General features: G+C 33.8%; 1 protein-coding gene and 1 pseudogene across 3 annotated transcripts in view; one reads left to right on the forward strand and one right to left on the reverse strand.

Moving 5' to 3' along the window:
• The window catches only part of FSTL5 (follistatin like 5), a 615,591-nt gene that overhangs the window by 274,519 nt on the left and 327,186 nt on the right, over positions 1 to 13,886 (forward strand). The gene's annotated exons all lie outside the window — the stretch shown is intronic.
• LOC109548578 (AP-3 complex subunit sigma-1 pseudogene) lies at positions 8,928 to 9,783 on the reverse strand (annotated as a pseudogene).

Here is a 13,886-nt window from a genome sequence, read left to right on the forward strand (position 1 = left end):
ACTAGAGCTAATCAATGAATTTGGTAAAGTAGCAGGATACAATACTAATGCACAGAAATGTCTCATATTCCTACACACAAACGATGAAAAATATGAAGGAGAAAATAAGGAAACGCTCCCATTTACCATTGCAACAAAAAGAATAAAATACCTAGGAATAAACCTACCTAAGGAGACAAAAGACCTGCATGCAGAAAACTATAAGACACTGTTGAAAGAAATCAAATCCGATACAAACATATGAACAGATATACCATGTTCTTGGTTTGGAAGAATCAACATTGTGAAAATGACTATACTACCCAAAGCAATCCACAGATTCAATGCAATCCTTATCAAACTACCAATGGAATTTTTCACAGAACTAGAACAAAAAATTTCATAATTTGTATGGAAACACAAAAGACCTGAAAGAGCCAAAGCAATCTTGAGAAAGAAAAATGGAGCTGGAGGAATCAGGCTTCCGGACTTCAGACTATACTACAAAGCTACAGTAATCAAGACATAGTGGAGAAAAGGGAACCCTGTTGCACTGTTGGTGGGAATGTAAATTGATACAGCCACTATGGAGAACAGTATGGAGGTTCCTTAAAAAACTAAAAATAGAAATACCATATGACCCAGCAATCCCACTACTGGGCATATACCCTGAGAAAACCATAATTCAAAAAGTGACGTGTACCACACTTTTCATTTCAGCACTATTTACAATAGCCAGGACATGGAAGCGACGTAAGTGTCCATCGACAGATGAATGGATAAAGAAGATGTGGCACATATATACAATGGAATATTACTCAGCCATAAAGAGAAATGAAATTGAGTTATTTGTAGTGGGGTGGATGGACCTAGAGTCTATCATACAGAGTGAAGTAAGTCAGAAAGAAAAATCAAATACTATATGCTAACACATATATATGGAATCTAAAAAAATATGGTTCTAATACACCTAAGGGCAGGACAGGAATAAAGACAGAAACATAGAGAATGACTTGAGGACACGGGGAGGGGAGGGTAAGCTAAGGTGAAATGAGAGAATAGCATTGACATATATACACTAGCGAATGTAAAATAGTTAGTGGGAAGCAGCTACATAGCACAGAGACATCAGCTTGGTGCTTTGTAACCCCCTAGAGGGGTAGGATAGGGAGGGTGGGAGGGAGACACAAGAAGGAGGTCATATGGGGATATATGTATACGTATAGCTGATTCACTTTGTTATACAGCAGCAACTAACACAACATTGTAAAGCAATTATACTCCAATAAAGATGTAAAAAATAAAAGGATGAATTGAAAGTTCATCAACATAAGATAGAAATTCAGGTCATACCTCACATAACTTTTTATTTAGTCTCTCAACCTCGCTGAATTCCAAAAAGATAGAACTGTGCTAGAGACCTGGTCCTGAATCAAGTATTGGGTATCAGCCCAAATCCTGTCTGTTCTTTGGGGTGCCAAGGCCTGGTAAGAACAGGAATCAGTCAGTGGTATCAGGGGTAGTAGCTCCAGAAAGTTGGTATAAAATGTATACTATGAATGAGAAAAATGAAAAATATGAAAAGAGCCTGCTCTTAAGTAGAATTGTTATTGACTAAATAATGACACCATTTGCTTTTAACTATGTCTTTTGTTTTCTTGTCTATCAGATATTTTTTTCTCTAAGAGGATATCTATTAATAGTAGTATTTTCATGGTACTTTTATCATTATTTTAAATATTATTGGCTGATCTCTTTACATGATATATGAAACACTATAATAATGTAATGCATATAATGGTGTAAAAAAATAGAGGCTTGTTCATGAAAAAGGGCTTTGTTAGAATTTATAATAGAATGCTTAACTTACTCAAAGTGAAATACAAAAATGATGCCCAGTACAAAACGATAGAGGCAAGGTTGCCATCAGCTGTCCAGGGCATAAAGGCACTGGGCCAAGGCAATGAGTAAGGCTGAAATTAAAACTACATCTCACTTTTCAAGCCAGGCACCCTAGGTGGGGTATATTCACCAAGAAGAGCTTTCTTCTGTCTATGAAGTGTTGTATTCACCAGCTTTTTCCTCTTTCCACAAAGGCAATATTTGCTTGCTAAGTTTGGTATCCAGAGTTTTGTCCACCTAGCTGAGTGCTTTTCTTAATTCACTAGAAGGTTCAGTAAAGTCTAAAGGACCTTGTTAGAAGTGCATAGTAATTGGAAATTCTTTTGAATCTAACCAATTAAAATTTCGTGTCTTTAGGAAATAATAGACATGATATTTTTGCATTATTTCAGTATACCAAAATAAAAAATTATATTATTTTCTCCTTAAAAGGATGTTTTAATGATTAAAAACAATAAAAGAACTATTTATTTAGAGTAAACTGGTAGAATAAGTATAGGAGGTTTACTTTAGAAAGGTCAAGTTAATTCAGTTAGTGAGTTCTATTTTTTTAAAGCTTATTTTGTGTAGTAATAAAGAATCGAAAAATTAAAACTGAAAGGTGTTCTATAAGTTTTCTATTTACAATATCTTTTCTTGTTACATTCTTTGTTTATATTGCAGGAAGTATATTTAAATTTGCCTATATATAGTCACTTATGTATTATATAAGTGATATATAATCACTTATATCTTAAACAATCACAAGAACTTTGAGCTTGTATTAATCCTTTTTTTCTTCTAAGAAAAATGAATCAGATATCTAGAATGTTAAAGGATACTTTTTCAAGGTAAAATCATGAATTTCTTACAAATATAAATTTAACATGTTAGATATTTAATTAACTCATTATTTAAGAGGAAACTAGGCAGATTTATAATCAGTTCAAAGAAGTCAAAGAGCCATACATTTATATGCTGTAAACAATTGTGGAAATGAAATTACAAATAGACATAAACCTGGCCTTTTCCACCTAAAAGGGAATAGAAATCAATTGAATCTTTTCCAGACAAAATTCATTTGCAAGTCCATAGGCAAGAATTATTTTCCATTGGTATCAGTTATCTGCAATTTACTAGGTAGTAAAATATTTCAAAGGCAATGAAAGGCTAAAGTCATATAACCCAGAAAGTCATGCTATAAATAATGAGTAATTTTCCATTGGAAACACCTAATAATGTCTTTGTTTATTCCAAACTTATTTACCAAACTATACTAGAAATCAGTATATGGCCTAAATGACATTCAAATAACAAGTGAAAATCTTTAGACACAAATTACATAAGCTATGGTCATTATTTTAATTATGAAGCCAAGAAGAAATAAATTTAATTGGAGAGAATACAATATCACTAAACCATTTTATATTTTTAAATTATAAAACACTAAACCATTTTATATTTTGTATTATATACACAAACATACAAATATAGGCATATGTACATTAACGTATGTTATCTTCAAAGAGAGGATGTTTTTTACGTCCATTGCTCATAACCGGTAACTCAACCAATAAATTAAATAAATATGAATTTTGGAGTGTATGTAAAGGCAAAATCTTGGTTTTCGTCTTTCCTCAGAAACTAGAAAGCCAGACATCGTTTTAAAATGTGTTTATTAAGTAATTCCACAACTCACTTGTGAAAATGAATGACTTTAAAAACAAGGGGTTTGTCATTCATTTTCATCTGAAAAAATTCATGGAAAGGACAAATACTTAAGTCATTCTCTTCTGCTATTTATTCATAAGGTGAAAATTGGGAATTTTACATCTCTCTATTGACTTTAGAAATTTCACACATTTTAATGAATTTTTTTATGTAAACGTATTCAAAACTCATATGCCTTTAGGTTGTAGCAAAATTAACTTAAGAAAGTCAATTTGATGAAAAAGCAACTTTTCGTTACATAACATTATCTTAGACTTTGATAAAACAACCCATAGCCTTTTTGTGAACATAAGTCAATACTATATCAAAGGAATATATCTCTACACCACTGTTCTTATTCATATTAATATAACCACAGATTTTGTTTTATTTACACACACACACATCCATGCATATGGTAAAAATCAAGATGTCAGCTGGATTTCACAGAAAACTTTTGCATTTCAGAGAAAGACAACATCCCTTGTCCTCATCTTCTTCTATCTAATTTGCAGCAGTTATGAAATGGAGCAGGACCCTGTGATCCTTGTCCCCCATGTCCTCAGCCTGCCTTTTGTCTGTAGAAATCTTTTAGCCAAAGAATAAGTTTAATAAGAGAAGTGAGAAAAAGCAGAACAAAGGAAAACAGTCAAACGAGACCAAATAATAATAACAGTTCAGTCGTTAAGCAAAGTCAAGGACTTTTAGTTCCTCCTCAAGGGCTACAGATAGTATTCTGAGCCATATCCTGTGAGCTGTGTTGTAGATACTGGAACCCCCGCCAGGTAAAAGAATTTAACTACATGATGACCAGACTGTAGCCATTACATAAGCTGCCACAATGCCAAGAACTGGCCTCAAAGAAATGGTAACAAACCGACCCTGGAACTAAAGACTAAACTGTACTTAAAACCATCAAGATGACAAGATGACACTGGTCAGACTGCTGCAGGACCAATTTCAAGATGACCGTCAGAGCTGACTGTGCTGTTTCCGCATGTAGCCCCCTCCCTCCATCTATAAAATCTCTCACCCACTGCTTGTCAGTGGCGGTGAGTTGGCCTTTGGACAGGAGTCCTCCCCACTGCATTGCTTGCCTCCAAAATAAAGCACACTTTCCTTTTCGCCAGCCTTGCCTTTTTAATTGCTTTTGAGCAGTGAGCAGCCAGACCCCCATGTTCAATTACAGTTAGCTGATATTTTTCCCTTTTCAAGGAATGGGCCTTAGGATATAAAGATGTGTGATAAATCTATCTTCATTCCTTCTTCCACCAAACTAGACGTTTTTGTGGTCTCTTTTTAAGTCAGCAGTGTCTTAATACGCCTTAAAAATGCACACTGTCATGTTTTGACCAGGAACATCTTTACTTCACATTTACACATGCCCTCCCTTAACAGTCAGACTTCAGCTTCCATGCATTCACCAATGACACAAAGCCAATTCATCAAACCTTTCCTTTCTTCTTAGACTACAGAGCTTCTTAACTGACTATGTTTTCTTTTCCCTCACTGAGGCCTCTACCAGCATCTCATAATTACCTCAAATTCATCTCATTTAAAAGCTAATTCCCCCAACTCTTGAGGGTGTAGCTACTTCCTGCAGTTGTCTCCGAGTTACTTCAAGATTTTTTTGTTTTTTATTTTTCACCTAATGCTTTAACAACAGGGAAACCAGTTCCCTATATTGTCTCCTGTTTGAAATATCTAGTTTGGTTTTGCTTTTTGACTGGACTCTGTCTGACATAACAGATCAATCGATTATTTGAACTCTTTCCAGTTTATGGGCTAAAAATCACACAGTAATCCAGTGTTGTAAATTATTTTTAAATTGGTAATTAGCTGACAATTTGATTAGGTTCTGCATCAGTTCTCCATTTTTTTTTTTCTTTTTGAAAGCCAATAATTTAGAGGGCTGGGGAAAACACTCAACTTACCAAAGTACCTGTTATTCATTCTCTAGGACTACTCATTTTCTCAATTTCTGGGAGGCTTTCAAAATATATTTTATCAAGACTGATTAAATGGCTATTAATTATAGTTGTTACTAGTGGTACCTTATTTATTATACATGTTCAAAAGCATTGGGAACTATTATTAATTTCAATACACCTTTGCCACTACCATATTTTGGATAAAATGCTTTTATCATATCATGTACTCTCAATATAATTTTCACTTTAATGAACAAAATTAAGCTATAAATTTATGGAAAATGTTTGCCGTTGACCTAACTAGGAAGTCATCAACTGCCCATGAATCAAATCTGACCTATTTTCTGTCAGAAATATGACTGTTTTTCAGTTTTTGTTGGTGAAAAACTTGTTTTCAAATTTTTTTCTACTATTAACATCAGGAAATGTTTGTTTTCTCTAATATGGGGAATATTTACTATGTTTTGTTGAAAATATCTCCAAAGAACTATAATGAAAGAATGAAATTGCTCTATCTTTAAAAAAAGATTAATTTATCATTTCCCCTATATTTATTTACTCACTGTCTCATAAACCTAATTTCTACAGAAGACACACACAGTGTATACTTAATGTAGAAACTTTCCAGTATTAATTACCCCATGTCCTCCTATTCACATCCCTTATATCATTTGTCCTCCGCCTTTGCTATCTCTTATAAATCTTTGGTCAAGGTCATGATGAGCTATTGTTAAACATGATGCATACCCATAAGAAAGTGTAGGACTAAATAAATATTTGTTACTTATTGTGTGTGACTATGTGTAAATTAAAATAAAATGTCAAATAATATCATATTTCGATGAATATGTACTACTGAGGAATTGAACAGATAACATTTATAGTCTTCCAGAAAACAAAACAATAGATGTTGCATGTAGGCAATATATGACCAAATGTTCTTAATATATAGTATTTTATGTTATTGCAATTTCAGACAAAAATAGGGGTCCACTTTGGAAATATTCCATAGAATCATTATATAGTAGAGAATGGCAGTCCAGTTGAAGAAGTCTTCTGTCGATGACTGAACTATTTAACTGCTGCTACCAGGACTCTTGAGAGCATTGGGTGATCCTTTTATACAGAGAGACACAAATTCGTAGAATCATTTGTGTTTATTTGGTTGGTTTGGGGTCAATGAGGAGGCAGTTAGCGCTAGCATCCATGCTATGACCAATTGAAATGTGAAATATCAAAGGATTCTCATTGGACGATGTCTCCTGAAGGTCAGCTGTTCTTAAAAGAAATAATGACAACACATAGTGACTACCCCAGGGACATGGTTTTTTACAGGTTACATTTATTCAGATAAATTATTTGTACATGATCATTGTATCAAGATTAAAAAATCCAATAAAGTGATATTGCCCCCCACACATGCAATACATACAAAAGATCTCTTCCCAAATCCAAGCTATTAATTGTTACATATACTAACCCACTTCAGCGTTGAGCCTGTATGAAAGTATTTATCATAAAACAAAAGAACAACAATACTATAAATGTTACTGTTGTGATGTTTAGTGTATAATGGTATTTGAATATTTACTGTTGCTTAGAATTAGGTGTACTTTGGAAAGAATATTTCTTTATGTTAAATTTAATAGGATAAAGACATAGCTGGGGGTTGATGCCCATTCATGACTATTATCTCTTTTGTTTGCTTGATGGAAAATAATGAATAGGCTATATAGAAAATATATAAAGTAGAAACCATAGAAGAAATCCTGTTTTTTACTATCATTTTTGTATTTTTCTATGATAAATAAGACAAAGAGTAACTGAGATATTCTGAGACAAGACGTATATGAACTCTTGACTGAATAAGATATTCAGTGACCAGAAAAAGACATATGCTTATGCTCATAACTTGGAAACTTAACACCAAACTATAAACTTCAGGAAGAAAGTAACTCAACCTCAATCTTCTACTGTATATAAATGTAGCCTTAGACCTGATGCTTATAGAAGAGTACTATATTCCTGTAAGAGTATATGTCTGGGTTTGCTCCACACCAAGGCACTATGCTTAATGGCTGCTTGATCTACATTTCCCATCTAGAAGTATGACAGTGTTTCTCTATCATTGTGGTTTATCAAGTTTGCCTGTTAGTATCTCCATTTGATTCATATTTTTGAAGTTATGTTGTTTAGACAGGTTTGGAGAGTCATTTCTATCAATATTATGCAGCATTCCTAATGATTGTTGGGGAAATTAAAAATCCTACCAACCAAAAGACCTCTCTCTCTCTCAGTGTAGCAGAGAAAAGACACATGATTTATTATTGAATATGTGTATTCATATACATGAATATGTGTATGCAGGCAGTCCTCAGAAAACTGTAAATTCTTGACAGAATTTCACACAAATTTGTAGAGTAACATAAAAGAAAGAATAACTAAAGCTTCTCTATCTTCTCAAGAGACAAATAGATGCAACTTGTGAGTCCTGTGTACCTCATGAGAAATGTCTGAGTTAACTAGTATGATGCGCTTACAATTATTGGGTCAGAATTGTCTTAATCTTTCATGTAAAGTCAAATGTCAAGCCTGTTATTGGGCTTATTATGTTTCAAGGAGATGGTATAGTAATTGTACTTACCTCACGGGATCATTTTAAAGATTAAATGAGCTGTCTGTAAAATACTTAGAACAGTGCCAGCACACAATAATTGCTGTGTATATATTGGATTAAAATCATTATATGCCTATGGCTTCACAGATATGAATAGCATACCTTCTGTAAGATCAATGCAAACAATACAATTTTCATTGAAAACCACATATTGGGTACTGTGATAAAATTATTGGACAAGATTATTTAGTGTTCAGAAGTACAAAGAGTCCTGCTCTTAATGGAGTTACATGAGTCTTAGGTTTTTTTTGTTGTTTTTTTTGTTTTTTGCTTTGGAAGTCCAGTTACCTTGGAGTTTATTTAAACTAAGAGAAAAAGTCATAATGTTTTCATGCAATACATACTGCGTTCTTTAAATAACAATTCTGACAAATAACAGAAAGAATTAAGGAATGCTGTATTTGTGATCCATACAAAACACGAACATTTTGGGTTATACATAATTTAAAGAAATGTCCCAAACACTTTTCAAAATACTGTGGTAGCCAATACGTAGAGGCATGCCTTAGGTGGTCATAGGAATGCAGTTTAGAGAATAAAGAAAAAAATCACACTGTAACTACTCAATTTCTTCAAAATCACTGAGCAAGAAAAGCAACAATGAACTTCCATACTGATTTTACATGACTTCTATGCAGTACCTTGACTTAAATCCAAGAGCAGAAGTTAAGACTCTCCTCCTCTATTTTTGGTAAACAGCTGCATGGTAAACTTAGATGACTTTTCCCCCGGATTTTACCTGGGAGTGGCCTTTAAAATTTTTTTTATTTAAAAGAGGGCAGGTTTGGCACTTTTATACTGATGTCACCAATGTTAATATTTCTTGGGATCTCAGGAAGATTCATATTCTTTACAGCTGATACAGCATGGGCTGGAGCTCCCGCTAAGCCAGCCTCAGATTTCTCCAGTTTATTTTGTGCATCAATTTGTGTAACAATCTCATTCATGTTGGTCTCCAATACCATTCCCCCCATCACCATTTCTGCAAGAATATTGTGAACCTTGTCTACATGGAAAATTAAATCCAGTTCACAGACGTTTTCAAAACACTTGTCTAATGTTTCCACAAATACTTGAATTAGATCTAAAATGTCAAGTTCACTTTCTGAAGAATCCACACAGAAGACAAAATATAATGTTGCATAATGTCTATAAATCAGTTTGTTGTCAGATCCTCCAATTAATAATCCTCCTTCTATCACCATTTCTGCAAGAATATTGTGAACCTTGTCTACATGGAAAATTAAATCCAGTTCACAGACGTTTTCAAAACACTTGTCTAATGTTTCCACAAATACTTGAATTAGATCTAAAATGTCAAGTTCACTTTCTGAAGAATCCACACAGAAGACAAAATATAATGTTGCATAATGTCAATAAATCAGTTTGTTGTCAGATCCTCCAATTAATAATCCTTCTTCTAGGAGATTACAAACATTTTCATCTCTCTTAGATACCAAATGGAATGTCTCCCTGATGATTTGCTGTTGTGTATCTTCACTGTAGGGCTGGTAGAACTTGGAGAGCCGCGGCTTCCCGTGGTTGTTAAAGATGAGGATCGCCTTGATCATGGCTGAGCCGGGCCGACCCGGTGGGAGCTGGGGGCCAGGATGGGGGAGGGGGCGGGCACACGAGCCTAGCCTCGGGATCTCGCTGGCGATCCTTCCCCACCCGCCCCCTCCCGCACACGCGCGCGCCGACTCTTAGTTTTGACTCTACTTGATTAAGGGATAGACACTTTTTCGTAACCTGATTACTTTTTTAAATTACTTTCATCAAATTTTTTAAAAATTCAAGAATATCCTTTATATATCTTTACTCCTTGAAATATTATAAATCCAGATAATATAAATCAAAATTTAAAACTTCTATAAAACACAGACTACCACAATGAGACCTGTAAGAACTGTGTAGTATAATTTTTAAGGCAACATGCACTCATACTTTAACAGCAATTGCAAAAATGTGAAAAGATGAAAGTCCTTCATATTGTGTACAAAATATTTGTAGAAAGGTTGCCAGAAAACAAACAATAATTAATTAGGAAAAACTTATTTCATAAACTGTTTGACATCATTAGCTACTTCTCACGTATTTTATAGGAGGTATGCCTTTTCATATGAAGCATACTGTATTTTCTTGGTTTTAACTATAAAGATAATGACTTAAAAGACTGTTAATTCACTAAACATTAAAATCACACATTGAGCAATTGTGATAATTTTATTACAAGTTGTATTTATTTCAGGTAAGATAAATATACATTTTTCACTAAGGTTCCCAAGCATTCTAGATAGCCATCATCATTGTATTGTGCTCTGTTTTATTTTGTTGTGTTTTCTGCCAGCATTCTCTGCATCTTTACTTTATAATATGTGATTCTGTTTGTGAGGGTGATGAGAGAGGGTGGGGATAGTAAGAGCTAAGCTGCCTACTTGCTCCAAAGTGTGTCACCTTTGAAGAATATAATTGAAAACAGAGCATGGGATGCCTAATCTCGTCCCTCAAAAGCATTTTAATTAATGTTCTTTCAGGGTAAAGAGAGCAAAGTGGCCTGGTTACTAGAACACCTTTATTAAATTATAATACCACATTTGCCAAGCTAGAAAATCAAACCCCTTTTTAATACTGCTTGTATAGATGTAGGTAGTTGTCAATGACCATGTGGCATATAATTGAAAAAAGTTACATCATAAGGAACAAAGTGTTTGGAGAATTAATATTTAACTCACAATACTTTCCTTTTATTTCCAGTAAGAGTAATTCCCAAAATTAATCAGTAAGCATGTCAATTGAATTAATTGTGTTTTTAATCATTTTCACTTAACTAGTCAACAACGTTTAAGGAGATGTTAAATTAAGCCAAATCACATTGTGTGTGTGCAGAGAGTGGGGGAAAGGTTATGGAACCAATGTCTCTTGTAAAATATAGTCCCTCATTCATTTAAAAAATTCCCTGTAAGACAACGTGACGCAACTACACACCTATTGTAATGGTGAGTCCAAAACACTGACAACACCAAGTGCTGGTGAGGGTTTGGAGCAACAGGAACTCTCATCCATTGCCGATGAGAATGCAAACTGGTACAGCCATTTTGGAAGACAGTTTGGTGATTTTGTACACAACTAAACATAATCTTACATACAATCCAGTAATTATGCTCCTTAGGATAAGGATTTGAAAATGTAAGTCCACACAGATACCTAAATATGGATGTTTACAGCAGCTTTACTCAAAATTGCCAAAACTTGGAAGCAATAAAGATGTCCTTCAGTAGGTTAAGTGGATAAATAAACTGTGGTCCATGCAGACAGTGGAATGTTATTCAGTGATAAAAAGAAATGAGCTAACAAGCCATGACACAAAGGAATCTTAAATGCATTGACTTCTCAGAAGCCAATCTGAGAAGTCTACATATTGTATATAATTCCAAATCTATGACAGTCTGGAAAAGGCAGAACTATGGAGACAGTAAAAAGGTCAGTGTTTGTCAGGGGTTAAGGAGGATGGAGAGATGAATAGGCAGAGAGCACAGAGGATCTTTAGGGCAGTGAAACTACTCTGTAGATACAGGTACACGCATGTCATTATACATTTATTAAGACCCATGGAGTATATAACACCAAGAACCCTATGTACTAATGAACTCTAATATAGGGGTTTTTGTGACAATGACGTCACTGTAAGTTCATCAATTTTTGTGGGGAAGTTGATAGTGGGGGAGTCTGTGCATATTGGGGGGGCAAAGGGTACATGGAAAATCTGTATTTTCTGCTCAATTTTTCTATGAAAATAAAACTGCTCTGAAAAGTAAAGTCTATTGTTTAAAAAAAAATTCCCTCTCCATGAGGAAATCATGGCTCTTCAAATGTAGAAAGTTGTGAAGTGGTATGTGTAGGTGTGCTTGTATTAGTAAATTTCCAGAATTAGACTAGTATCTGAAACATAACAGTTTTACATTAATCTTATGTGTAACTGTAAACATGTTTTAATAAGAACTTTTAAGTAAAGTTTATGTAATATAAAACAATTTACACCATTAGATTTTCCATATTTTAGTAGATACTCGTTAAAGTTTATTTTAATTTTGTTCAGACTACTTTTAACCAAGATAATTTTAATTCCTTCAAACACACAGTTTAACAATGAATTTAAAAATGAATTTAAATGTAATAGTTTTCCATGTTGAATTTATTCATAGATGCATATTAAATCAACATACTAAAGTTTTCATACATTCCTTATGTTATAAATGCAAAGTATTTTTCTAAAACACATTTTAGAAAATATTTACATTTTAAAAACTGTTTACATATGAAAAAGGTGTAAAAGTTTTCTTTTAGCAATTGTTTAATAGTTTGATGAAAAAACAATTCTAGTATGCATTCTAATACATGAAAAGAATTGATGCTAAAATAAAAACATTTAATTTGTATCCTTTTAATTTCTAATATTTCAGCTTATATTAGGATCATATTAATCAAATTTGAAATATAAATGCTAAAAAGAGGCAAGTAATATTCTTATATACTTAGATTTGATTATTTTTATGTTGAAAGGAATTGGTACTTCTTAATGATGGATGGAAGGGAAGGATAAAAGTGTAATTTCAAAGAGATAAGAACAAATTACAGGCTTTGAAAAAGTAGTGTTAAGCATAATTGATAGAATCTATAATTTTGAGCACTTATCATGTACTCAAAACTGATGGTGGTACTATCAGATATATAAAATGTAATTATCCTCAGTTCAGTAGAGTCTTGGAGAAGCCTTGCCAATACACAGGTTCGACCATTTGAAAGTCAGAGTCAGAATGAGAAACACAAATCTCACAGGATATCACTTACATGTGGAATCTAAAAAAGGGTACACATGAACCTATTTACAAAACAGAAACAGAGTCACAGATGTAGAAAACAAACTTATGGTTACCAAGGGGGAAAGCGGGGGAGGGGGGAGGGATAAATTGGGAGATTGGGATTGACATACACACACTGCTATATATAAAATAGGTAACCAACAATAACTGCTGTACAGCATGAGGAACTCTACTCAATACTCTGTAATGACCTATATGGGAACAGAATCTAAAAAAGAGCGGGTATGTATATATGTATGACTGATTCACTTTGCTGTACAGCAGAAACTAACACAACATTATAAATCAAGTATACTCCGATAAAAATTAATTAGAAAAAACAAGTGAGAACTTGTGCACATAATAAGAATACAGAAATATCATGCATGTTTTGGCCATGTGGCATTATCAAGCATGTTTTTTGTTTCACAAAATAGTTTAGTTGGAATAAAATTATGAATCTATTACTTAAATGAGAAAAAAAGTTAAAAAAAAAAAAAAGAAAGTCAGAGATTCTGCTTTCTTCCAGGCCCCACAAGACCTGGTGGATTTTAACTTTCCTAGAATCACTCTGAGTCCAGAGTCAGCACAGCCCTGGAATCTGCATTCATAGGCAGGAGGATGGTATAGGTACCATCAGGTGGCGACCTCATTCATCTTGTCCTCAGTGTCTAGAACAGGCACAGCAGAGGTGATCTCTTACTGGTCTCCAAGAGCACCAAGTGAGTCCAGAAGTTCTCTTTCCTTTCGCTGCCTAACGCCAGCAGGTGTCAGGTTTCTTTTCCTAACACCATGGGTTGATTAAGTATTGAGAAAGGAATCCTACCAAAGCAAACAAATCAACAAACT

The sequence above is a fragment of the Tursiops truncatus genome, chromosome 5 (genome assembly GCF_011762595.2).
Source record: "Tursiops truncatus isolate mTurTru1 chromosome 5, mTurTru1.mat.Y, whole genome shotgun sequence".
Classification (NCBI taxonomy): domain Eukaryota; kingdom Metazoa; phylum Chordata; class Mammalia; order Artiodactyla; family Delphinidae; genus Tursiops; species Tursiops truncatus.